General features: G+C 36.6%; 2 long non-coding RNA genes across 6 annotated transcripts in view; one reads left to right on the forward strand and one right to left on the reverse strand.

The window, feature by feature from the left end:
- On the forward strand, positions 1-26,473 carry LOC108586884. Of its 4 annotated transcripts, none has more exons than XR_004184893.1 (5): positions 1-72; positions 2,792-2,986; positions 9,150-9,312; positions 19,342-19,592; positions 25,071-26,473. It is a non-coding gene; the product is annotated as an uncharacterized LOC108586884 (long non-coding RNA). The 4 variants fall into 4 exon arrangements; XR_001904835.3 differs by lacking the exon at positions 25,071-26,473 and adding an exon at positions 21,459-21,864; XR_004184891.1 differs by lacking the exon at positions 25,071-26,473 and having other exon boundaries at positions 19,342-19,734.
- LOC108586885 overlaps positions 8,823-27,849 on the reverse strand; it is a 26,738-nt gene continuing 7,711 nt past the window's right edge. For both annotated transcript variants that reach the window (XR_002523379.2, XR_002523378.2), the window contains exon 3: positions 8,823-9,025. This is a non-coding gene — a long non-coding RNA (uncharacterized LOC108586885). The remainder of the gene's footprint in view (positions 9,026-27,849) is intronic.

A 27,849-nucleotide genomic window follows, 5' to 3' on the forward strand; every position in this document is an offset into this window, starting at 1 on the left:
CAGATGCTGATAGGCTATTGCCTAAATGTACCATGGAGGAGAAGGAAGATACAGGAAAATTTCCAGTTAGAGGTGGGACTGCTTTAAGATGTCCTTCTATCTGGGTGAAAGCCTACCTCAATAAGCTCTGGTCTATTCTTGGGTGAGGACTTTTCTGGGGCTTTTTTCACTCCTAATAATATAAAGAAATGCTTCTTGACAAATCACTGATACATTTTATTTTTTCATATGCTTTTGGTGAATCTTAGACTTTTTAAAATCATTTTCCTTAGCCATAGAGTACAATAAAAATAAAAATGAACCTCATGTTCTATTAATACTTAACTTAGGTCCCTTTGCTTTTGGAAACTAATATTATTCTTTAGTTTAAGCATAGACTAGCAAATAATATAATTATTCTACAAATCTGGAAGAAAATTAAGATGCTCACTTTTATTGTTTTAAGAAGTTGAATTATCTATGTATAGGGAGATTAAATTTATTTTGTCTTTGAAGAAAACACACATAGAAATTTATGTATGTAATCCATCTATATATTGGTGTATTTTAAAGTATTTGCTTTAATTGGCATATTGACTTTTATATATATATATATACCTATTTGAGGAAGAGTTTTGAATTGAGATTATTTTGGCATTTCCAAAGTGTAAGAATTATTTTTAGTCATAAGTCACACAACAATCAAATTTTCCCATAGTGCTGACGGCTGGTACTCTTGAGAGCTAATTTCGTTTCTGATGGAAGAGGTTGGTAGGCAGGTAGGTTTGATCCGACGGGACAGCTATATAAAAATCAAGGATATCTCCATAGAATTTGTCTGGAAAAAAGAGACAATTTTTATTTTAAGGTCCAGGGTACAGGTGCAGGATATGCAGGTTTGTTACATAGGTAAATGTGTGCCATGGTGGTTTGCTGCACCTATCAACCTGTCACCTAGGTACTAAGCTTTTTTCCTGATGCTCTCCCCTCACCCCACCCTCCCCTGAGAGGCCCCATGTGTGTTGTTCCCCTCCTGTGTCCATGTGTTCTCATTGTTCAGCTGCCACTTATAAGTGAGAGAGAACATGTGGTGTTTGGTTTTCTGTTCCTGCATTAGTTTGAGAGTAATGGCTTCCAGCTTCATCCATGTCTTTGCAAAGGACATGCTCTCATTCCGTTTTATGGCTGCATAGTATTCCATGGTGTATATATACCACATTTTCTTTATCCAGTCTATCATTGATGGGCATTTGAGTTGATTCCATGTCTTTGCTATTGTGAATAGAGCTGCAGTGAACATATGCGTGCATGTATCTTTATAATAGAATTATTTCTATTCCTTTGGGTATATACCCCGTGATGGGATTGCTGGGTCAAATGGTATTCCCAGTTCTAAATCTTTGAGGCATTACCACAGTGTCTTCTACAATGGATGAACTAATTTACACCCACACCAACAGTGTAAAAGTGTTCCTATTTCTCCACAACCTCACCAAAATCTGTTGTTTCTTTACTTTTTAATAACTGCCATTCTGACTGACATGAGATGGTATCTCATGTGATGTTGAGCTTTTTTTGTATGTATGTTTGTTGGCCACATAAATGTCTTCGTTTGAGAAGTGTCTGTTCATGTCCTCTGCCCACTTTTTAATGGGGTTGTTTATTTCTTGTAAATTTGCTTAAGCTCCTTGTAGATTCTGGATACTAGACCTTTGTCAGATGGATTGCAAAAATTTTTTTCCCATTCTGTAGATTGTTCACTCTGAGGATAGTTTCTTTTGCTGTGTAGAAGCTCTTTAGTTTAATTAGATCCCATTTGTCAATTTTTGCTCTTGTTGCAATTGTTTTTGGTGATTTCATAATAAAATCATTGCCCATACCTATGTCCTGAATGGTATTACCTAGATTTTCTTCTAGGGTTTTTATATTTTGGGGTTTTATATTTAAGTCTTTAATCTATCTTGAGTAAATTTTTGTATAAGGTGTAAGGAAGGGGTTCAGTTTCAATTTTCTACATATGGCTAGCCAGTTCTCCCAGCACCATTTATTAAATAGGGTATCCTTTCCCCAGTGTTTTTGTAAGGTTTGTCAAAGATCACATGGTTGGAGATGTGCGGTTTTATTTCTGAGTTCTCTGTTACATTGGTCTATGTGCCTGTTTTTGTACCAGTACTATGTTGTTTTGGTTACTGTAGCCTTGAAAATCAAGACAGTTATTTGGCTTCTTTGTCTTAATATTCCAGCCAGGTCTCATCAAGATAATGGTTACCTTTTTACCAAGTAAAAAGTTTTTATTTGCTCATGCTGAGCAGCACAGAGAGGAATGGGAAGTGAGAACTGGAAAAAGAGACTTCAGGATAGATAATCTCTCCAAATTCATCTTGATTGGGCAAACTGATTAATAATACACATTTTATATCTACCGTAAACATTTCCCCAGGAATGAGCTGTCTTGGACTCACTTGCTTCTAAAAGGCCAGTATAAACAGTGGTACTTGACCACATTCCTCCTCTACGTATAAGTTAACTGTTAACAACATTCCCCAGAAACCGATTCTCCCCCCTGCATTTTCACATTCCAGGCTATTTCATGTCAGAATATAATTGAAGTTCAAATTTTATTTCGTCATGAATATTTTGGGATTTTTTTTTGGTATGTATTTGTTGAATCACAAGACTGCTGTTTTCTTGATGGGCAGAAGACTATTTTTGTTGTTTACTGTTTGGTTTGTTTTGGGGGTGGAGACATTTTAAATTAAAGCAATTTAGCTTCCTGTGCCTCTCATTCCATCACTATTTCATTTTCTAATAGAATTACTTGTTTCTTAAGCCTCTGAATGCATCCTGATGATGGCTTTTGTGAGCTATTACTTGATGGGGGCAAAAATATTTCAAATTTTGAAGACAGACATTCATGAAGTGCTGAAAAATTCCATTTGAGAAGCCAAAGCAGCTTTAATGGCAAACTATGCCGACATAACTACAGAAGAAGTTGAAATCTTTACAGGTAAGAGATGAAGGGGCTTTGTTTTGGAGTTTTAAATTTGCTGTCTGTGTTGAAAGAGTGCTATAGATAAAAGATTGTATAGATTGGCCTCCTATGTATTTTCCTAAATGTATATAAATAATAGCACCAGTTTTTCTTTCATCCAATGAGAATAAATAAAAGATAAGTCCCGATACTAGCAGGAGACAGAAAGACAACAGCAAGAGAATGCAAAGGAGTAAGAGAGTTATAGGTGAAAGGAAAATCACAGAGCAGGGCATATCTCTAAACAATCTTTTGAGGGCCAGGAGAGAAGTCTTATTTTTAGTTTAGTTTTTTTAAAAAATGTTTTAAATGATGCCAATCATTTAAATTTTTTAAAGTAACATGAAACTTTATCTACATGAGCCGTAACTCCTTCATCCTGGAAACCCAGACCCTGCTTGTATTTTTAAGATGGCATCTCAATAGTATATGCAGCTTCTCTCTTATTTTGAATTTTTGATCATTTGTCTCTTCCATAACAAATTCTGTGTACCTTTTCCCTTTAGTAGGTGGTCTCGGCAGTGCTATTTCTACCTAGTTTCCCAACATACTGGGGTAAGTGGCAAAGCCAGACTAGCCAGACTCCCCAGGACTCCTGATAGAACTGTAATGTCCACAAGTTTCTCTGGAATTCAGCTAGAACTTACCTAGAGAATTTTGTGATTCAAAAACAACAAGTTACCATAGGTTTCTACTAAACTTCAGAGAATTCTAGCATATTTTGTTGTCAACTGAGAACCATTAGGGTTTACAAAAACAGTCAGCATAATTTAAGGTAGCGGCTGTGGAAGACCCTCAGGAGGTTCCTGGAAAACACCAGTTTAGACTGTCAGAGACCTCCAGCACTGCCATGGAATTTTCCTTCTCCTGGCAACGTAGGAGTTTAATAAGTAATAACTGCTATTTCCAAGTATGGCATGCTCAGATCTATTTTCCCTACTTAAAATAGGCTGCATGTTCTCGCTTATGGAGGTGAATGTGATGCCTACAAACTTCCCAACAAAATGATCCTATTTGTTTAGAAATCTTTCTCATTTGCTTGTAACATTTCGGTTAAAGAATTGGGAGAACCTTGGATTCCAGGGGCCCACATAAGGTCAGAGTTTTGGGACTGGATATCTCCACGACCTGTGGTTTCTGCCCTGAGGAAAGGAACATGGATCTGACTCCTGTCTCCCTCGGTGCAGAGCCTGGTGGTGCTCACAGAGGCCTGGCTGAATGGTGGGCATGCATTTTGTCATCTCCTCCCCTGTCCCAGTGAGCCACTCCAGCTGTGAGCCAGGGCAGTTGAAGGAACCTAGCTTCAGGCAGTCAGGCAGCTGTCAAAGGTCTTGTTTAATAGAGAATTAAGGGAGGTGAAACCGTTTGATCACTCTCTCTGATGTTCTGCGATTTTTATCTCAGAATTAAAATACCAGCTATCCTGAGGAATGGAGATAGCCCTTATTTTGCAGTCCCGAAAACAGTCAATAAGCCTATTTTTCTTTTATTCTTATAACAAATTATTTTCTCTTAACCAAATGGGAGTTAATGCAAACTGTGAATTTAAATGATGAGTTTAGACATGACTTCAAATGCCATGAGCTTCTCATTTGTTGAAATGGCTTTGACATTGCCAGGCTGTCTAAAATATGACCACAGGCAGCCAAGGGAACTTTTGTGCAAACCTCATGAACAATTGTGAGACTTTGGTTATAGCGTTCATTTTTCTTTTTCTGTTTTGTGACGTTGCATTTTTTTCCTTTTTATATCATTGAAAATAAAAACTGAACTTAAAGGCCATGAGCACAGAAAGGATAGATTTCTTTACGTCATCATTATGTGTGTGTATAATATGTTTAGACAAAAGTAACCCCAAATTCACAATTTAGAGAAACAAGGCTTTGTTAAATTTTGTGCTGTGCCTAAGGCAGCAAATACCAATATGTGTAAATTAAAATTAGATGCAGTAATCGGGATTGGCTCACCCAACAGTAACAGAAAGGATTATTTAAGCTTGACTATGTGCTAAATAGCAATTTTTTTCATTTTTCTTTTTCCCATAAATAGGTGTTATGAATGGTTATAGCTGAACACACAAAAAAAGCCTTTTTAAAATTCAGCAATGTATGATTATTAATTTTCCACATCATTGAATATACTTTCACACTACAGTTCTTAAAGATTGGAAAGTATTTTATCATTTCATTTTACTCAGTAAATTCCTTGTACTGTTAAGACACTTACATTAGTTCCAATTTTTCACTCACAAATAATGCTTCAGTGATATACTTCTATCCTTCTCACTTTTCTGGTCATTTCCTTAGGAGAAATTCCTGGGTGTAAAGTGGCTGAATCGTATGTTTAAGATCATATGATCTTAAATGCTGTGTATGCTGCTGGGGCTGTCATAACAAAATATTATCAACAACAATGCACCAAAAGTGCATGTTCCAAAGAGTAGTCATATTGAGCATTTGTCTCCTACTGTCCATCAGATTACAGGTCAATTGCTCCCAGAATTCCTACTGGACAGATACTCTGTATTTTCTATACTTTATTGGGGATTCCTCAAACTATCATATTCCTGAATTTTGTGAGCAAGGCAGTGTCAGCGCCATTTTCAGGACTTTGGAAATACCTTCAGAATATGGGAAGGGAAGAGCTAATGTTTACTAAATAATTTTGTTTTCTTATATATACTTGGGTTCACAACCATATTTAAAATATGTATGCAACACCTAATAAATTCTTGCTAAATACATAATAAAAAATATATATATAGGTATATATGTGGCCCTCTCAATATATATTTGGTGTACTGTTTGTTACTCCACTATATGTGTACCTCTCTGGTATCCAGGACACAGACTTATATGTAAAACATTGGAACTTCATTAGACAAATAGCAATTCTATATTAAAATGGTATGTGTTAAAATACTATGTTAAAATGCTTGCCCTATATTTTTGGAACTCCTAGCTCAACAAAAGGGTATTCAGACCAAAATATTATATATAGTGCTTTATTTTTCTTCTTCAGAAAATAAGAATATTATTTCAAAGAATACTTATAGAATATTATAGTATAAATGCAGTTTCAAACCCATTTTATTGATTCTCTGAACCATTCTATGAGGTATGGGCAAATCTCACATCTAGATTTTCTAGGAGAAAGTTATCAACTTGAATTAACTTCTTCTGGTCCTAGGCTCTGAGCTCTGTTATCTCACAATGCTCTGTCAACACTGCTAAGGGCAAGAAATTATTTAAGGTGATAGATTATAGACTGTTTCACTTTCTTAATATATGATTTCTTGTACTTTAGTATATGATTAGTAGAGGCTGTTTGGAGACCTTATAGGAAAATACGTGTTTATTTGGGACAAAGTGAAATAAAGAGAAATGACATGGACAGATAGTCCACTCCTGATATTCCTGGTATCCCACAAGGAGATACACAGAGGAGACAAGGCCAGGCAAAATGTTTGTGCTTGTTACCACGAGGCTTTGTGTCTGTGTATTCCTGTGAACCAGGTTGCACTTTGGCAACAATCCCTTGTGCTTACATTAATCCAGTGTGAGTGGCCAACCGAGGCAGGACACTCCTTTTCCTTCCCCTCTGAGCTCATATTCGCTGGCTTAAGAGTGATATTAAAAGACTAGACAGGCCTAGTCTAAGCAAGCTGCCCCAGGCCTTCTCAGGAAAGAGCAATGCTGAGTCGAAGCAGACTCTGGCTGGTGTTACTTTCTCAATCTAAGGAAGTAAAGTCCAGAGAAAGAAAACTCAAGGGAGAGTACACGCATACCTCACTTTACTGCGTTGTTGCTTTATTGTACTTCACAGATAATTGTGTTTTTTATACATTGAAGGTTTGTGGCAACCCACGGAGCAAGTCTGTTAGCAGCATTTTTCCAACAGCGTGTACTCACTTACTGTTTCTGTGTTATATTTTAATTCTCACAAGATTTCAAACTTTTTCATTATCGTTATATCTATTATGGTGATGTGTGATCAGTGATCTTTGATGTTACTGTTGTAACGGTTTTGGGGTGCCACCAACCATGACCAAATAAGACAATGACCTTACTTGATGGTGCTGTATGTGTTCTGACTGTTCTACTGACCATCCATTTCCCTATCTCTCACCCTCTCCTCGGACCTCTCTATTCCTTGAAACACAACAATATTGAAATTAGGCCAATTAATAACCTCACAAAGACCCCTAAGCATCCAAGTCAAAGGAAGAGTGTCACATCTCTCACTTTAAGTCAAAAGCTAGAAAGGATTTTAGTGAGGAAGCCATGTTGAAAGCTGAGACAGGCTGAAAGCTAGGCCTCTTGCACCAAACAGCCAAGTCATGAATGCAAAGGGTAAGTTCTTAAAGGAAATGAAAAGTGCTACTCCATTGAATACACAAATGATGAGAAAGTGAAACAGCCTTATTGCTGATATGGAGAAAATTTTAGTGGTCTGGATGGAAGATCCAACCAGCCACATCATTCCCTTAAGCCTGAGCAAGGCTCTAACTCTTTTCAATTCTGTGAAGGCTGAGAAAGGTAAGGAAGTTGCAGGAGAAAGTTTGATTCTAGTACAGGATGCTTCATGAGGTTTAAGGAAAGAAGCTGTCTCTATAACATAAGTGCAAGGTGAAGCAGTAAGTGCTGATCAAGAAGCTGCAGCAAGTTATCCAGAAGATCAAGCTAAGATCATTGATGAAGGTGGTGACACAAAACAACAGATTTTAATTGCAGGTGAAACAATCTTACATTGAAAGATGTCATCTAGGACTTTCATAGCAGGAAAGGAGAAGTCAATGCCTGGCTTCAAAGCTTCAAAAGACAGACTAACTCTCTTATTAGAAGCTAATGAAGCTGGTGACTTTAAGTTGAAGCCAATGTTTATTTACCATTCTGAAAATCTGAGGTTTTCTGATCCTCCCACAGAAAATGAAAGCATCAATATCAATTGCCTCTTATTCCCAAGCTTCTTAAAAGGTCCATAATACATACTAATAATTAGCTATCTATTTCTTCCACCTTCTAATTCTGCTGTCTCCTGCTACAGGTATTCCAATAAGTACTTGATTGGAATGCCTCTAAAGTTGATCATGAGTATCCGTTTTCAAACTTTTAGAGCAGCAACAGAGCACATAGAATTTCATAATATCAGCTCCATGTCCTACCAAATTTAGAAAGTACTTCAAATTCCACAATCCAATATAATAATTACAATAAGCGCTAAAATTCAAGGAACTATTTACATGATGTCCCTTTATCATAATACATTTTGGAAGTATATAATGCTCTTAGCATAGTGTCTGTCCCATACAAGATATTCTACAAACAAAAGCTTAAAAGACATGTGATTTCTAATAGTGGTTTACCTGTCTCTCTCTCCTCCTTTCCTCCAATAAAACTGTAATCTCTCTGTAGACAAACTAGTTTTTCTCTTTGTATCTTGGGTATCTCCCATGGAACTAATAGGAAAAGCTCAATAAATGCTTTTTGAGTAAATGAATGAATGAATGAAGAGATAGTATGTTGCATTGTTAAGAATTTGAATTTCATCATGAAAAGCATTTCATCAGTTAATAGGATATAGAATTATACATGAAATATTCAATTTTTAGATTGGAAAATATATTTTATCTCATGATTTCAGGTTTTGAAATGTCTCTGAACAAAATATAGTTAGTTTATAAATTGATGTCCAAAACTTCCAGATGACGATTGTTCATCCTACCCTTTTGGACTCAGCCAGTGGGACCCAGAGCTTGAGGTGAGAGTGAGCAGGTCACAAAACAAAAGAACACTACAGCATGAGACATATGGAGGATGGGAAGGAAGGGCAGGTTTTAAATGTAAAGTGCAACAAAATACATGAAGAGGGAGAAGTGAAATAAAGGGTCAGCAATATTCACAAGGAAGAAGATAATTCAGCAGGTAGAGCAAGGAAATATTCCCATATGCAAGGGAAGTCTGCGTGTCAGAGTGTGGTAGGAGACACCAAGTAAGCTCTTGATCAGGAACAGATCTGTAAAGGGCAAATGTTGGTTTAGTTAGATTGATACTAACATCTATTTCCCTCCTTCCCTCCCTTCTTTCTTTCCTTTCCCTCCTCCTTCTCTCCCTCATTCCCTTCCCTTCCTTTTTTCTAGAGACAAGTAAAAATTTACAGACTCTTCTTCTCAGTAACTGGACTTCTCATTTTCATCCTGCTACCATCATTAACTTTTGTGCTTACAGTGGGCTGGACTTATAAGAAAGGATTATATTTTGCATTCACCTTAAGCATCATTGGGTTTGGTAACTATGTATTAGGTAAGTCAACTGATATTATTAATCATAGAATTGTATTATTGCTAGCCACAGAATCAACAGTTTTTTTTTTGTTTGTTTGTTTGTTTGTTTTTGAGAGGGAGTCTTGCTCTGTCGCCCAGACTGGAGTGCAGTAGTGCCACCTCAACTCACTGCAACCTCTGCCTCCCGGGTTCAAGCAATTCTCCTACCTCAGCTTCCCAAGTAGCTGGAATTACAGGTCCCACCAACACGCTCAGCTAATTTTTGCATTTTTAGTAGAGACCAGATTTCACCATCTTGGCCAGCCTGGTCTCAAACTCCTGATCTCGAGTGATCTGCCCACCTCTACCTCCCACAGTGCTGGGATTACGGGTGTGAGCCACCACGCCCAGCCAGAATCAACAGAATTTTAGATTAAAGTATAACTAGAAATTTAGAAGTTATCTATTAGAGTAGAATGAAGGCCAAAAACGATTTTTAAAACTCCAATCACATAATAAAAAATTCAAAATGAGAATTATAACTACAAATTTAGAACTATAATTATATATTCTCATTGAATATGCTATTCATTTTATAAGTGCTACTTCTTAATTTCCAGTTAGTTTTAAATAATCTATAATAGTGATTAGACTCCACAAGTAGGCTTTTTGTGGGTTTATACAAATGTGTTATAGCTTATGAGGGGGAAAAGGGGATGAGAGGCAAAATTCAACTTTCGGTGATTTAAATGTGATTGGATTTTTGCCTTTAGGTATAAATCATTCTAAGAATTACTCACAAATTTACCCAATAATACTAATACTTTGGTGTACCTTTGGTCTTGCTTGAATTGCCAGTGTGCAGGAGATTTTCCCCTATGTTTTATTCTGGAGGTTTTATAGTTTCTGGTCTTACATCTGGTCTTGAATTGCCAATGTCCAGGAGATTTTCCCCTATGTTTTATTCTGGAGGCTTTATAGTTTCTGGTCTTACAGTTAAGTCTTTTATCCATTTTAAGTTGATTTTTGTGGATGAAGTGTTTGTTTTTCTGCATGTGGAAATCCCATTTTCTCAGTACCATTTATTGAAGAGACTATCCTTTCCCAGTTGTGTCCTCTTGATGCCCTTTTCAAAAATTAGTTTACCATATATGGTTAGATTTATTTCTGAGATCTCTGTTCTACTGGTCTATGCGACAGCTTTTAGCTCAGTACTATACTGTTATGACTACTATAGCTTTGTATTATAGTTTTAAATCAGGAAATGTGATGTCTCGAAATTTATTTTTTCTTTTCAGAATTATTTTAGCTATTTGGAGTCTTTCATGTTTCCATGTTAATTTTAGGATTAGTTTTTTCTATTCCCGTGAAGAATGTGATCAGGATTTTAATAGGAATTGTGTTTAATCTGTATATTGCTTGGAATAGTATGGAAATTTTAACAGTATTAATTTTTCTTTCTTTTTTTTTTTTTGGAGAAAGAGTCTCACTCTGTTGCCCAGGCTGTGATCTCGGCACACTGCAACCTCTGCCACTCAGGTTTAAGTGATTCTCCGGCCTCAGCCTCCCAAGTGGCTGGGATTACAGGCACCTGTCACCACACCTAGAAAAGATGTTAGACTTTTGTATTTTTAGTAGAGACGGGTTTTCACCATCAAGGCCAGGCTGGTCTTGAAATCCTGACCTGGTGATCCACCCACCTCGGCCTCCCAAAGTGCTGGGATTACAGGCATGAGCCACTGTACCTGGCCCAGTATTAGTTTTTCTATTCTATGAACACAGGATATCTTTCCATTTATTTGCGTCTTCAATTTCTTTCATCAATTTTTTATAGTTTTCAGATTTTTCATCTCCTAAAGTATTATTTGATGCAATTGCAAATGGCATTTGTTTTTTTAAATTTATTTTTCAGTTAGGTAATTATATTTAAAAATGCTACTGATTTTCTACATTGATTTTGTATCCTGCAACTTTACTGAATTCAATTATTAGTTTAAACAGTATTTGGTGGAATCTTTAAGATTGTTCAAGAATCATTAAGGTTACTTACATATAGAAACATTTCATCTGCAAATAGAAGTAATTTGACTTCTTCTCTTTCAGTTTAAATACATTTTCTTTCTTTTTCTTTTCGGATTGTTCTTGCTAGTACTTCCAGAACTATGTTGAATAGAATTGGCAAGAGTGAGCATCCTTGCTTTGTACTGGATCTTATTGAAAATGCTTTCAGTTTTCCCCCATTGATTATTAATGTTAGCTGTGTGTTTTTCATAGATGACCTTTATTGCATTGAGGAGCTTTCCTTCTATACCTAAACTGTTGAGAGTTTTTATCAAGAAAAGATGTCGGACTCTATCAAATGCTTTTCTGCATCAATTAAGATGATCACGTGGTTTTAATCTCACATTCTGATAATGTGATGTATTACACTGATTGATTTCCATGTGTTAAAACAGGCTTGCATGCCAGGGATACATCCCACTTGGTCATGATGATGTACAGTCTTTTTGATGTATTGTTGGAAAAGGTTTGCTAATATTTTATTGAGCATTTTTGCATCAATATTCATTACAGAAATTAGCCTGTTGTTTTCTTTTCTTGAAATGTCTGGCTTTTGTATCAAGGTGATACTGGCCTTATAAGATGTGTTTGGAAGAGTTTTAGGAGTACTGGTATTAATTCTTTGGATGTTTGGTAGAATTTAGCTGTGAAGCTATCTGGTCCTGGGCTTTTATTTTTTGAAAGGTTTTTGACTACCTCTTCAATCTTTTGTTTGTTATGTCTGTTCAGGATTTCTATTTCTTCCTGGCCAAATCTTGGTCATTCTTTACAATCTACCAAATTTACAATCTTGGTAGGTTGTATTTTTCCAGGAATGTATCTGTTTCCTTTAGGTTGTCTTACTTGTTGGCATAAAATTTTTCATGAGAGTCTCTTATAATCCTTCGTATTTCTGAGGCATCTGTTGTAATTTTCTCACTTTCATTTTCGTGTTTGTACCTCTTCCAAATTCTGATTTTGTTGAGCTCCCATGTGTTGAGGTGGTTACTCAGGACAACAAGACAAACTGAAAGTAGTGATAAACTTTTTATGCACTTTCTGTGATGGAGTAAGCCAGAGACAGCATAGGTGCTGGCTCCTCAATGTTTCATTTCCCCCCATAGAACAGCACTGGGTGAGGTAAAGCAGTGTAGACAAGGGGATTGTCTCACTGCCAAGAAGCTGTGAACAAAAGGATCCTGTCATTATATGGATCCAGGAGGCTGTGGGGAGACAGAGTGGGTAAGGGCTAGGAGTGGAAAAGTACTAAGTCAGAGTGGAGAAACATGTCTTAGTCAAGGCCCCCTAGCGAGGAGGTCTTGGCAGAGTTGCTCAAAATGTGCCTCAGCTGAGGACCCCCATAAAGAGGTCTTCAAATGGAGGCGCCTAGGCTAGACATGCAGAGAGGTAAATGAGCATGGTTGGCCCAGGGGCGCCTGAGTCCTTTCCTGCAACACCGCCCCCGCCCCGAGACTGCAATGCACTGGCTGTGCACCAAGACTGGTGTGGAAGGGCAGCTTCCCCCTATGAGGCCTGCCAGGCAAAGCCTTGTAATTGCCTGTGGTCAGACTTGAATGAACACACATAGAACTGTGGCCTGGAGCTAGACTCCTCAGATTAGTCCCACCAGCTCAGCTGAAGTTAAGGGCTCAGTTGTTTTCTCATCATCCCTGAAGCCTCTTCATCTCTGGCAGGCCCTGTCCTCTGCCAGACACATCTGTGTTTGTCCCAGGGATGAGTTGCCACCGAGCTCTGCTGACCTATAAAGGGCTCATTCTTCTTGTGAATTCATTCATCATGGCTTCCTTGTGTCCACTGCTCAATAGCTCTACAGAAAACTAGGGTTTTTATTTTATCCCTTTTATCTGTGTTATTGGTGCAAGAGCCAAGAATTTTTGCATCCTGAAGAAGTAGTATTAAGTGCCTTACATGCACTGTGTTCTAGGGAGCGGTTGTCTGCCTTCCAGTTCCACTCTCCACCATTCTGCACTCTGCTCTGAGCCCCACACACTGAACTTGGTGGCTGCATCAATAGACAGCCTTGCTTCTATCTTAGTTTGACCAATGGGAATTACTAGAAGTAGATTAGATGGAGAGGAGGAGGGATTTTAGATCATTTAATCCCTCAGCTTTACCTCTGCTGGGTCATCAAAGGACAGTTGCTTTCTTCTGTTGAAGCATTTGTCAGTGTCCTCTCCTACAACTATAACTTAAACTTTCTCTGGGTTCGAGTATCTATTCTCTTCTTTGCCTTTTTAGGCCTAAGGTGGTAATGACTTTTATTTTGCCAACATTGGGGTAGTTCACCATCTCTTATGACTATACTCTTTCCAGTTTGTAAACAGTCCCTTTATTAAATGACCCTCAATTACTCATTTGAATGTGTGATTTCCTATTGTGATTCTGATAAATTTTTATTCACTGCAATCATACTTCATGTGCTAAGGATGATTATCATCCTCATTTTACTGATGTGGAAATTGAGGGTTAGTAAGTTGCCTAGTTAGTAACAGGACTATAGTTCAAGCTTACGTCTATTTAACATAAGAGAGGTCACCTGTAGCCAGTTCACTCTAACTGTAGTGTGCAGGGAACATTTGAGGGTTGTGTTTTGGAGACAGGAAGACAATTACAATTATCTAGGTGAAAAATAAGCACCCTAATATGCCAGTGACAGTGTGAATGGAGATCTTGTAATGATTCAAGTGCTTTTATGAAGAATAAAAAAGACTGGGTGGCCAACTTTTATGTATCTACTTAAGTTGGCCACCCATTCATTTTTATTCTTCATAAAAGAACTCAAATCATTTTATATGTGTATATAATATTTATTACATTATATATAATATATAATATAACATATATGTAATATATATTAAATATATTTTATATATATAACTTTGTGGGAGAGGTTGGGTGGCTTGTGTGAAGGAATGCAAGAAGTCGAGGGTGACGTAAGGTTGTCAGCTTACTACCACCTTATTACACTTGGTTCTCATGTAAAATAGTAATAACAACAATGGCTGATGATATTGCCCCCAATGAGGAGACAAAAAATGCTTCGAAATGAGCACCTTTAATTGCTTTACAGAATTGCCTGTAGTACAATAATGGAAGCAGGCAATCTTAGTCCTAACAGATCTTCCTTTCTCTCCCAAGCTGGTAGACAGATACTGGCTCTTGCCAGACTGCTATCATCAACAGATTGAGTTGACAAGTTTGTAATGACGGAAAACTTGGAGGGACGAAGTGTAAGAAGTACCCTCATCATTTATGATCTCTGGGCATATGGCTAGAAACAGGAGGAGACAAAACATTGTGCCTACTGACATTTGCCAGTCCTACAGTGAATTTTGATTAAAAAATACATGAATGTTCCCTTTTTTGAGATGTCTATTGTCACCACCTTAATATAAAAAAAATCATTTTTTCCCTTTCTACAGTAAGCATGCCCTCATTATTAGGAGTATTAAATCATCGAGAAACACTGAAGTCAGCTAAGTCCCTTTAGCCAAGTACAGGAACTACACTAGCCAAAATGCTCTGGGTGAAGTTCATTACTTAATCATCCACCTTCCAAAAGCAAAGTATCTTTTTCTAGTTTCTTAGATATTATCTGTAACCCATAACTTTTGAGTGGTTTGACTTATCAACAAAGGCCTGACGATAATTTAGTGGAACTACTTCCTAGAAGAGAAGGCTGAGTTTGAGAAGAGAGTCCTTAAAGCACAGATTAACATTTTCTTGGCTAAATGTTCCAAGCACATTTGAGGAAGGTACAGAGCTGTCCACTTGGGCATTTAAAAGGGCTACAGAGACCTGGGATCCTTCCATCTTTGGAGGCTCTTAGCTTACTAAAATTTTTTTGAGTGCCAAAATAGACTTATAATAGTTGAAGTATAGCATGAATACACGTAACAAATTAATACTTAGACAGAAAAAAAAGTGCAATATAACTCCGTTATTTAAAAGATAATAACAACATTCATAAAAGTCATTGCTCCACATAATGGAGGTGGACAGTTAATGGAACATAAGCTTAAAACTATACGACATCTTTCAGTGTCATCAGTATACCCCATTTGAAGATCTACATTTGAGCCCTTTCACGAGTACGGGCCTTGTATAAATAGCCCTTCAGGTCTCCACTAGGATAGGGGTGGTCCCAACTCCTTTAGCCCAAGAAAGCACTTCAAAAATAGACATTAGAGGCAATGGATATCCTAAATACCTGGCTTACACGTTCTGGGAGTGTAACAAAATCTCACACATACCCCATTAATATGTACAAAGATTAGGTATCAAAAAAGTAGACCTTAGACTTCGTTTTGGGAAATGATGGTTTCTGAGACACTCCTGTCTCCCTCCACTGAGCCTCCTTCTAGGTAACATTTTTGACGGTCTATTTTGAGTGTTTATGACTTAGGAAGTTATATACCTTGGTTCCTTGTAGGAATGATCCAGAATGCTTATTCTTCACAGGAATGTCCTTTGACAAAAATACAGTGCAACATAACTGCTATTTTATCTTTATTTTATGTATTTTGAGACAGGGCCTCACTCTGTCACCCAGGATGGAGTGCCTGGTGCGGTCTTGGCTCACTGCAACCTCTGCCTCCTGGGCTCAAGTGATCCCCCTACCTCAGCCTCCCAAGTAACTGGGACCACAGGCATGCACCACCACGCCCAGCTAATTTTTGTGTTTTTTGGTAGAGATAGGGTTTTCCCATGTTGCCTAGGCTGGTCTTGAACTCCTGGGCTCAAGCAATTTGCCTGAGATTATAGGCATGAGCCACTGCGCCCGGCCAATAATTGCAACTTTAAAGATAACTATGCTTTTTAGCACAATCCTTGTTGAAGAATCTCTGTAACAGTGTAAACTGGTCCATCTCCAAGAGTGCCGGACCTGGGGATTTGGTCACATGAATATGGGTTCAAGTTCTGCTGCACCAAGACTAGTTAAGTGACACGAAGAAATTACTAATCCCTCTGAGCCTTGATTTCAACTGCAGAATGGGGATAATAATAGTCCTTATCTCACAGGGTGGTCTGAAGATTGAATGGGTTGCCGCAATGAGAGCACTCCTGTGCTGCCTGGCATCTACCGGGCACTCAGATGTTCCTCATTATCGCTGTTATTCTTTTCCCAAATGCAGACTCAAATTTTCAGAAACAGAGCTATACGTAGAAGGTAAAAAGTTCAAACCTCTTTTTTAAACTACTTTTTGATGTTTTTAGACATTTCAGATTTTTACTTAAAGAAGTTTAGAGGCACTAATTACTCTGATGAGCTCTGAAATGGGTAATAGCCCTTATGTAGTGCCAAGGCTTGGCCTCCAGATGTCAGTATGAACTCAATTGACTGAGGTGGTTACTGTTTGAACCAGTTGGATGGTTAAAGCTCCTCTCTGCTTATCTATTAAATAACATTGCAGATGCACAATCATTCTTTGATTTTAAAAAAGTAATAAATATATACCTTTTGATCTATTACTTTGGAGGACATTAAACCGTAAAGCTGGTATGGAAAGTATGCAACAAGTATATGAATCTGAAAATACCACTTCAAGAAAGTTGGACACCATTACCACAAATAAAAATGTGGAAAGAGTGTTAAATTTAACAATTGCTCTTGGAATAAAAGTATTATTTACATAATTATGACATCTACCCTATGAGCCCTCAAAAATTATTCAACAGAAATCAGAGGCTACATCTGATATTCCTTACATTCTACAGCTGTGCAGTAAATATTTCGAGCCATTTCCATTAGAAAGTGGGATTAAAAATAGGTCCATGTCTATGAAGACCATGTGAAAGTAAATTGCTCCAGAAAGTGTCCCAGATTTATTATGGGTGTTGCTACAGAAACCTCAAGAAGAAGTCTGCTCTTAGAGGACATCCTTTTTTATTCTATGTGTTCAATAAACACGTATTGAGCATCTACTACATTCCAGGTAGATTTTAAGTGTTGAGAATACAGCAGTAAACAAAGCAGACAAAATCCCTGCCCACATGGTTTATGGTTTAGGGAAAAGAGACAAAGAGTACACACAATAGATAAATGAATAAACAAAATAGTATAGAAGATAAGTGCTACAGATCAAAAATGGGAAAGAGGGCAAACATTTGAAATACAGTGGTTAATGCAGGACAAATTGAACAAGTGACATTTAAGGAAACACTTGAAGCAAGTGAGGGAGCAAACCGGAGGTATATTTGGGAGAAGAGCACTCCAGGTAGAGGGACCAGCAAAGGCAAAGTCAAGGGACAGCAAAAATGCTAGTGTGACTGGAGCAGACTAGATGGGACTCCTTCCAGGATTTCTGGTAGAGTCATGGCATGATTTGACTTTACTGAAACCCATCTGGTTGCTCTGGTAAGAACAGGTGGCAAGTGTGGAACAGGGCCAAACAGGAAAACCAGCCAGGAGGCAACTGCAATACTCTAAGGTAAAGACTGGGGGTTTAGAAGAAGATTTCAGGTGGAACATCTAAAGATGGTTGTTCAAGTGAAGATATCTGGAAGCCTCTGCAGCCTGGAAAGGTCTGTTAGTTTAAGGATGAACCTGTTTTAAAGTCCATTCTAAAACAAACAAAAAAATCCCACCCATAATCCTTTTATACTAATGAATTACATCTTGAAAGCCTATTATAGAAGTTAAGAGGAAAAAAGTCTTATTTTATAATAGTGCAAAAAGAAGAGTCAGAAAAAAAGTCAGCATGACGAATATATAAAACTCAAATACATAATGAGTACATGACAAATACATAAAACTAATATTTATGGGAGACAAGATGCAAAGTTTCTTCTGATCTTGACAAAAATGTTGAAACCAGATTTCTATCTTACAAAAAAGAAAATTTCTATCTTAAAGAAAATTCCATTTTCTCTGGAATCCTAATCATTTTTTCTTATACCAAACTTATCTCAGAAATACCAATTCAGTTTTTAAAAAGTCAGTAGACTCTGTTTTAGAGTAGTTTTAGGTTTACAGAAAAAGGAATTTAAAAGACAGCATTCCCACATACTCCTTCTCCCCCTGCCCCACTCTCAACTGAGGGCTAATGCAGCCCTCACCCACACTAATGCAAGATTTTAATAACTCATTGATACATTATGATCAATTGGAGTCCATAGTTTACATGAAGGTTCACTCTTCGTGTTGTACAGCTCTATGGGTTTTGACAAGGGCCTAACATTATGTATCTAACATTGCAATATCATACAGAATAGTTTCACTGCTCTAAAATTCTCCTGTGCTCCACCCAGTCATCTTCTTCCTTGCCCAGAACCTCTGGCAACCACTGATTTTTTTCTATCTCTATAGTTTTGCCTTTTCCAGAATGTCATACAGTTGGAATCATATAGTATGTAGCCTTTTAAAATTGGCTTCTTTTATTTAGCAGTGTACATTTAAGGCTCTTCTCTGTCTTTCTGTGGCTTGATGGCTTATTTTTAAAATTGATTTAGTTGGAAGCATCTGTGTGTCCCTCCCTTTGTACTTGTATAAAGAAATATTTCATCTATCCTGTATTACCATCTTTGTATGCAGAACTCTAAACTTCATTATGTACCCTTCCCACATGCCAGCAGGCATTGTTGATTATGGTGACAATATTTTCATTAAAATGAGATCCATTTGTTCTGGTAAGTGTTCCAATAAGGAGACTACAAAATATCATGTAAAGACCCATTGTCACTGGCACCTGATCCAAGTCATCGCTGACTTGGGTCCATTTTATGACCCACTCTTGACATTTCCTATTTGCTGTACTTCAGGAAAAAGAATCCAGTTTTTCTCTCTACCCCACCTCCACTGTGTGTCAAAGAAGGTGCACAGATACCAGCCTGGGCAACAGAGTGAGACTCCATCTCAAAAAAAAAAAAAAAAAAAGAAATACGTAACATCTATGGAAGGCGAAATTATGACACTAGCTGGCAACAAACACTGCAAAGTCAGCATGTTTTCCTGCCAATGTGGTGTATGTCCTTAACTCAAAACCTAACACTGTTCTTTCTCTCACAGACTGAAGACTGAGATTTGTGGAATGGTGGTGACATTTCTCAAAATGACATGGAAGGATCCACCCACAATTTTTTTTTTTTTTTTTTTTTTTTTTTTTTTTTTTTTACATGACATGCCCATATTCCTGCCTGTGATGGGATACAGATTTTATTACCCGAGGAGGAATGCTCCCTCTAGAGGACAAGAATGGTTCCACTAAACTGGAAGTAGAGACAGTCTTCTGATGCTTTTGAGGTCCACATTTCACTGAGGTAAAAGGCAAAAAAGGAAGCCATGCTGTTGTTTTATGTGATTGCTCATGACTGTCAGAGAAATGTAGTTAGTGCTAGATAATGGGAATATAAAGTAGTATAGAGGAAATCTGGTGTGCCCAGTAATGAACATGGAGCATAATTTCTGGTTGGTCTCTTGCCTTATATATGTCTTCCAGCATGCCCACTTCCTTCAGCCTCTTCATTCCTTCTTGTACCTCCCCCTACCATCTGGTGGGCCAACTCGGGAACTCCCATTTCATTCAGTGCTTCCCATTACTTTTCCATGCTTCCAAGAACCACCCCAGCAGTGCATTTTCTCTTCCCCTAGGGTCCTTTTTCAGGGTGTTAAATCCCATCCATAAGCAAGTGCAACCAATCCAGTGATTTCTTGCAAGACCAGTTTTATATTTTGTGCACCTTGATCAAGTACCCTCAAAATCCAATCCCAGTTACAGGCCAATGAATTCTTGTAATTCCTCATTACATAGTATCTTTTTTCCTTAATCCCACCCAGCATGTTTCTTGACAGTTAGTGTAGGGATTTAGCTCTAGTTATTGGTCTGGCAACCAGGAGAGGAGGTGAGGATGTAACACCGTAACACAACAGAAGCACATGCTCTTATTAGGGAAACATGGGCCACCTTTCCAAGGCTAGAGGGTCCAGAGGTAGAAGATGCAGAGTCAACATCCTTAGGAGTATCCATCCAGATTTCTCCAATCTCATGTTTCAGGAAGCCCACTAGGGCCCTGGATTTTGCATAATACATCTGCCTTGAGTATTCAAAGGTCACTAGAGCACTGTGACTCTAAGAACTAGGTTTTCAGTCTCTTGCTCAGCTATGCCCTTCCGCTGAAGGAAACAAGGGTCTTTTTATAAGATACATAGAGGCTCTCTGGCTCTCATATTTATCCATTACTGTAGACACACACATCTATATCTACCTGTTCTTCCATCCATAACTATATCCATGTTTGCATCTATGTATATATTTAGAGAATTCATACTTTGAATTTTTTTAAAACATCACATTGAATAAGATGAAAGGCTAAGTTTCCTAATTTCTCCCAAAAAAGATGCTACTATGATATAGGGACCATAGTTACTGAAACAACAAATCCCTCAGCCTCAGGCCATACTTTTTGAGTTAATATGAGAGAGCTAAAAAAAATGCATACAATTTTAAGAAAATTAGATTGAGGCCAGGTGCGGTGGCTCATGCCTGTAATCTCAGTACTTTGGGAGGCCGAGGCGGGCAGATCATGAGGTCAGGAGATCAAGACCATCCTGGCTAACATGGTGAAACCCCATCTCTACTAAACATACAAAAAAATTAGCCAGGCATGGTGGCAGGTGCCTGTAGTCCCAGCTACTTGGGAGGCTGAGGCAGGAGAATGGTGTGAACCTGGGAGGCAGAGCTTGCAGTGAGCAGAGATCATGCCACTGCACTCGAGCCTGGGCGACAGAGTGAGACTCCGTCTCAAAAAAAAAAAAAAAAAAAAAGAAAATTAGATTGATAATCAGAAATAATGTGTATAAAAAATATATCCAAATGAAAATAACTCCACAGATTTGTACATGTGTATTTCTACCTTTACTGAAGTACATGGTGGGGGAAAAATGGAAACACAGCTTTCAGAATAAGCTGCTACTGAATAAAAATGCCAGTCTGGATCCAAATATGGGGTGAGGCTGATGTGGGGAGGATTAATAAGTAAAGTTGAGACTTGCATTATATTTTAAAATTATTTTTAAGTGACAAAATGAACAAATTTAATGTGGAACTATAACCCATATAAGAAGTTTACTGAGAAACATCTGATCATTTTTCTGTTCCTCCTTTCTCTTCTGAAACATTTGAAAAGGCTTTGTGGAAACATTCTGCAGTCCTGATGAATGAAAACTATTACAAGTATTGTATTCCAAGCTCTGGCTTCTTTTTTCTTCTACACCCTCTGTTTCAGATGTGTTCTTACTTAGTTTGTTTCCATTTTTTGCAAGAAGCTAGTTATTATATTAAATAGAAGAGCAATCCAGGAAAGACCATGGAGAATCCAAATTGATATTAAGAGTGAGTAAATGATGTGCTGATTCTCTTTCATAAGAAGAAATTACAGACAGGAAATAAAATGTAAATAATCATATGGTGAATTTTTCCCATAACACCTTCTTTTTATTAATACCTAAAAACATGCCTCTTTGGTTGCAGTGAGCCAAGATCGTGCCACTGCACTCCAGCCTGGGTGACAGAGAAAGACTCCGTCTCAAAAAAAAAAAAAAAACCAACAACAACAACCAAAAAAAAAAAAAACAAAAACCAAAACACATGCCTCCTTTTAGAATCTGATCTTAAAACCAGAAAGTAAAATTAAAGATTTCTAAAATTCTCACTGCTTTCAAGGAAAAAATGTACTTTAAATTACAAACATTCGGATTATCTTCGATTTTTATAGCACATTTTGAGGGTGAAAAATTCACTTCCCCTTTGAAAATTGTTCTTTTGAATAAGGATAAGATTTTGAAATGGTCATTTATTTATCATCTCTACCTATAGGAAAGCTTTAAAATGAGGAAAAGAAAATATAAATATGTAAAACATCTTTTAAAATAATATTCATTTTAAAAATAACAATGCAATCCACTCTACTGTGCCATTTATCTGCATTTCTGAGTTTAAAATTGTATAATTTATTGCTTTTGTTATAAAAAAATCTTAGGCAAACTCTTTGAAGGGGGAAAAAATATCACTCATAATTCAATCATCCTAACATGGCAGCTACTATAACTTTTACATTCCCTTCAGATCTTGTCATTTATTTTTCATGATTGAAATCTACATGTATGAGATGTAACAGAAAGAACATGGACTTTGAAGTCAAAGAGAAGTGACAAGAAACAAATTACATAATAAATAAATCTTGATTTTTCATATAATACAATTTGTACTGTGCTAATTATGGCATAAAGTAAAAAATTTAAATTATCAGACATTAAAGTTTCCAACATTATCTGCAAATTTACCTGGAACAAAAGACTACAGACAGAAAAATACAGTAGAACATATAAGTCCTTGAGAAAATGCAGGGGTGAAACTCATAGGGAAATTAAGACATTTAAAAACAGCTGTGTATAATGGGGGGAATTAAGAAAAAAGCATGTGCACAGGCTCAGGGAAGATACATGCCCAAAAAAGACCAGAGAAGACAAGAGAATAAAAAATAATTATAAATCTCTGTTAATAGGTATACAATATATGAAATTGTAATTTGTAACATCAATAACAAAAGTGGAGTAGAGCTGTAAAAGAGTACAGCTGTTGTTTACAACCATTAAGTTGGTATCAGTTTAAAATAGATTGTTATAACTTTAGGATATTGTATATAATAATCCATGATTAAACCTCAAATAAAATATCTACAGAAGGTACTCAAAAGGAAATGAGAAGGGAGTCAAAATGTCTTCAGTTTTCTGCTAATTAGAGCATAAAATAAAAGAAATATTTTAAATTATACATTAGATTATTAAATATTATCTACAGACTCACTTGGGGCAAGAGACTACAGGCAGAGATTTCTTAATAAAGTATAATGCATTTATTGTATAATTTGTCTCTGGTCACTACAAAGAGATCAACTAAACACGAAGGAAATCAATAAGGACGGAAACGAGGTGTAAAAATGTAAAATACACAGAAAACAACAAAATGACATAGAAAGCTCTCTCCTATCAGTATTTTAAATGTAAATGGATTAAACTTCCCAAAGACATTAGATTGGCAGAATGGATTGAAAAAACAATCCAATTATTTGTTTTCTACAAGAGACTCGCTTTAGATTTAAGGACATGCATAGATTGAAAGTGAAAGGATGATAACAAGCTAGTTCATGCAAATAGTAACTAAAAGAGAAGTGGCTATACTACTATCAGACAAAATAGAATAAGTTAAAAACTGTGAAGAGAGACAGGAAAGGACAGTGTATAATAATAAAAAGGTCAATTTACTAGAAGATTTAACAGTTATGAACATATAAGCACCAAACATAAGAGCTCCTAACTGCATGAAGCAAACACTGACAGAATTAAAAACAGGTCTTCCTATAATTATAGTAGAAGATGTCAGTGACCAACTTTCAATAATGAATAGAAGGACCAGAGAGAAAATCAATAAGGAAATTGAGGAATTGAAAAACACTAGACTAATTGGGCCTAAGAAAAATAAACAGAACACTCCACCCAACAGCCGAATACACATTTTTCTCAAGTATACATGTAACATTCTCCAGGACCAACTATATTTTGGGTCACAAATCAAGTCTTAATGAATGTTAAAATATTGAAATAATACAAAATATCTTTTCCAATCACAATGGGATAAAACTAAAAATTATAGCAAGAAGGAAAAATGGAAAACCTAAAAATATGTGGAAATTAATTAATACACTCTTAAGCAACCAACGTGTCAAGAAATCACAAAAGAAATTAGAAAATATATTGAGACAAATAAAAATGAAAACATAACATACTAAAACTTACGAGATGCAGTGAAAGTAGTGCTAAGAGGCAAATTTATGGCTATAAATGCTTGCATTAAAAATATCTCAAATTGACAACCTAAATGTATACCTTAAGGAGCTAGAGAAAGAACAAACTAAACTCAAAACTGGTAAAAGGAAAAAAACGATAAAGTTTAAGGCAGAGAAACAAAACAGATAACAGAAAGATAGGTGAATCAACAACACTAAAAGCTGGTTCTTCAAAAGACTGACAAAATTGACAAGTCTTTAGCTACATTGATTAGCAAAGAAAGAGTCAAATAATGAAATTAGAAAAGAACAAGGGGACACTACAACCAACTTAACAGAAATAAAAAAGATTACAAGAAAGTACTAAGAACATGGTATACCAACAAACCTGATAACTTAGATAAAATGGATAAATTCTGAGAAAAACACTACCTACCAAGACTGAATCATTAAAGAAAATATGAACAGACCTATAACTAGTATGCAGATTAAATCCGTAATCAAACATCTCTCAACAAAGAAAAGCCTAAACCCAGGTGGCATCATTGGTTAATCTATCAAACACAGTGTAAAGAAGACGTAACACCAATGATTCTCAAACTCTTCCAAAAAATAGAATAGAATACACTTCCAAATGTATTCTACGAGGCCAGCATTACCCTGATACAAAGACATTACAAGAAAAGGAAACTACAGACCACTATCCCTGATGGAAAATTGTGGGAAAAGGCAGTCATGCACGGATTCTTGTCCTCTGCATAGTCACATAAGACTGACTGTGAGCCTGGAACATTTCCTTACAGGAAAGTAAGGAGCCCTTGCAGCTTGTGCTGGGCATTATTTGGGTGTTTGGGAATATCTTTCCCTGTTGCAGGATTGGTGTATACTCCTTTGTTCTGCTTAAGCATGTGTGTCACTGGAGCCCAGGCTCATCCCTCACTTTTTATATTTCAGACCCCATGGGGAAGAGGTCAAGATTCTTCACTTGTAGTAGACAGTTTCCTTGCATTAGTTGTGAGGCAAAATCTGTTGGCCATGAAGGACCCTTGCTTGCCATTTAAGCTGATATTTTTCTGCCTGTTCTTTACGTAAGTAAAGCATTGCTCCATCCAATGCCTGTGTAAGCTGTGCCTTTCTTGGCAATTTTCTTGCAAGTTGGAAGACACATGCAAACCATCCAGGAGTTTGATGTCCCAAAACTGCTACTCATGGTGATAGGCAACAGACGTTATTTGCTTCACAATACTGGCGCAAAAATCCTCAATAAAATACTAGCAAAGAGAATTCAACAGCATACCAAAAGAATTGTATGACTTGTCCAATTGAGATTATTCCTGAAATGCAAGGATAATCAAATATATGAAAATCAGTCACTATAATATACCACATTAGCAAAATGAAGAAAAAACCCATATGATCATCTTGATTGATGCAGAAAAAGCATTTCACAAAATTCAACACCCTTTCATGATAAAAAAAAAAAAAATACTAAATGTTTAGAGAAAGAAGCAAACTACCATATAGAAAGGAAACTAATGAATAGAGAGAAACCAAACAAACATAAGAAGGCCATATATTTAAAAACAGCTAATATCATGCTCAATGGTAAAATACTGAAAACTTTTTCCTTAAGATTAACAAGACAAGGATGTCTGCTTTGCCACTTCTATTTAACATAGTGTGAAAATCCTAGACAGAGCAAATAAGCATAAATAAATAAGTGGCATCCAATTGGAAAGGTTGAAGTAAAATTATCTCCATTTATAGATGACATGATCGTGTATGTAGAAAAACCCTAAAGATTCCATTAAAAACCCTATCAGAATAAGTGAATTCAGCAAAGTTGCAGGATACAGTATCAACACAAAATTCAGTTGATTTCTAGACACAATCCAAAAAGGCAATTAAGAAAACAATTCTGTTTGTAATAGCATCAAAAAGAATACTTAGAATAAACTTAACCTAGGAAATCTACAACATGTAGCTGAAAGAAACTAAAGAAAATACAAGTGGGAAGATAGCCTTTGCTCATGAATTGGAGGGCTTAACATTTTTATGAGATCAATACTACCCTAAGTGATCTATAGATTTTTAAAAATTCTAATCAAAATCCCAATAGTTTTTTGTAAGAAATAGAAACATTCTTTCCAATTTGGTATGGGATATCAAGAGATGCCAAATAGCCAAAACAATCTTGAAAAACAAAGCTAGAGGTCTCACATTTTTAAATTTCAAAGCTGCAAAGGTATAGGAGTCGAAACAATGTGGTACTGGCATAATGACAGACACGTAAACCAATGGAATAGAATATAAACAGCCCAGAAATAAACCCTTGCATATATGTTCAAATAATTTTTGGCAAAGGTGTTAAGACTATTTAATGGGGAAAGAATAGTCTTTTCAACATTCAGTGTTGGGAAGCTGGATATCCACATGCAAAAGAATGAGACTGGGCACTACAATCTTATGTAATCTAATCATATACATTGAATCATGTACATGACCATTACTAATCATTAGAGATATGCAAATCAAAAACACCATGAGAAACCATGGTAGAGACCATGCAGTCTCTACCTTGCTGGCTTTGAAGAAGCAAGCTGCCATATTGTGAACTGCCTACTGGTGATGCAACAGGGACTGGGAGATAACCTCTGGCTGACAGCTAGTGAGCAACTATGGTCACTGGTCTGGCCACTTGCAAGGAACTGAATGCTGCTAAAGGCCATGTGAGTTTGCAAGGGGATTTTTCCTCAGATGAGACCACACTCCTGTCTGACATCTTGATTGCTGTCTTGCAGAGGACCTAGCTAAGTTGTACTCAAACTTCTGACCCACAGAAACCAAGATAATAAATGTGTTTTGAGCTACTAAGTTTGTGGAAATATTGTTATGCTGTAACAGACAACTCATATATTGGGAAAGAATAATAACTGGGGCCTATATACTGAACTATTCCTAAAGCTCACACAGGGTAGGAAATGAGCTTTCTCAGCTAGAGTAAAGAGATGATTTTCTATGCTGAGGAAATTCAATAGAGAATCAAGAAAGGCCAGGACTTAGAAGTGCAACAAAATTAGCCCCAGAAAAATATTGGCTACTTTAAGCCTGAAATAAGCTTAAAAACAAATCTTGAAAAAAAATGAAAGTAATATTTAAGTAATAAATTGCCTGCCAGAGAAAGTCCCAGGAATCTAAAGAAACATCATAAACCCAAGCACTCTAAAATATAAAATTTACAATATTCATTATCCAATTAAAAAAATACTAGACATACAAAGAAGCAGGAAAACATGACCAATGATCAGGAGAAAAATCACTCAATAGAAACAGACCCATAAATAACAGAGTAATGGAACTAGCAGACAAGAATCGTAAAAGAGCTATTATAACTACCTAAAGGATATAAGAAGCATTAACATAACAAGGGGAGAAATAGAATATTTAAAAAGTATAACAAATGGGAATTTTAAAGATGAAAAATGCAATAGAAAATAATATTTCAATAGATGGGATTGCAAGCAGAAGAAAAAATTCATAAATATAAACACATAGCAGATTTTATCAAAATGGATGCATACAGAGAAACAAAACACCCCTCAAAATCAGAGTCTCAGTCAAATATAGAATGTATTAAGTATGTGTATTGGGAGACAGTAGGGTATAGAATAATGACTGAAAAATTTTAAATTTGATGAAATGAGGGCAATGACTAAAATTTTTCTAATTTTAT

Source organism: Papio anubis, chromosome 7 (genome assembly GCF_008728515.1).
Source record: "Papio anubis isolate 15944 chromosome 7, Panubis1.0, whole genome shotgun sequence".
Classification (NCBI taxonomy): Eukaryota; Metazoa; Chordata; class Mammalia; order Primates; family Cercopithecidae; genus Papio; species Papio anubis.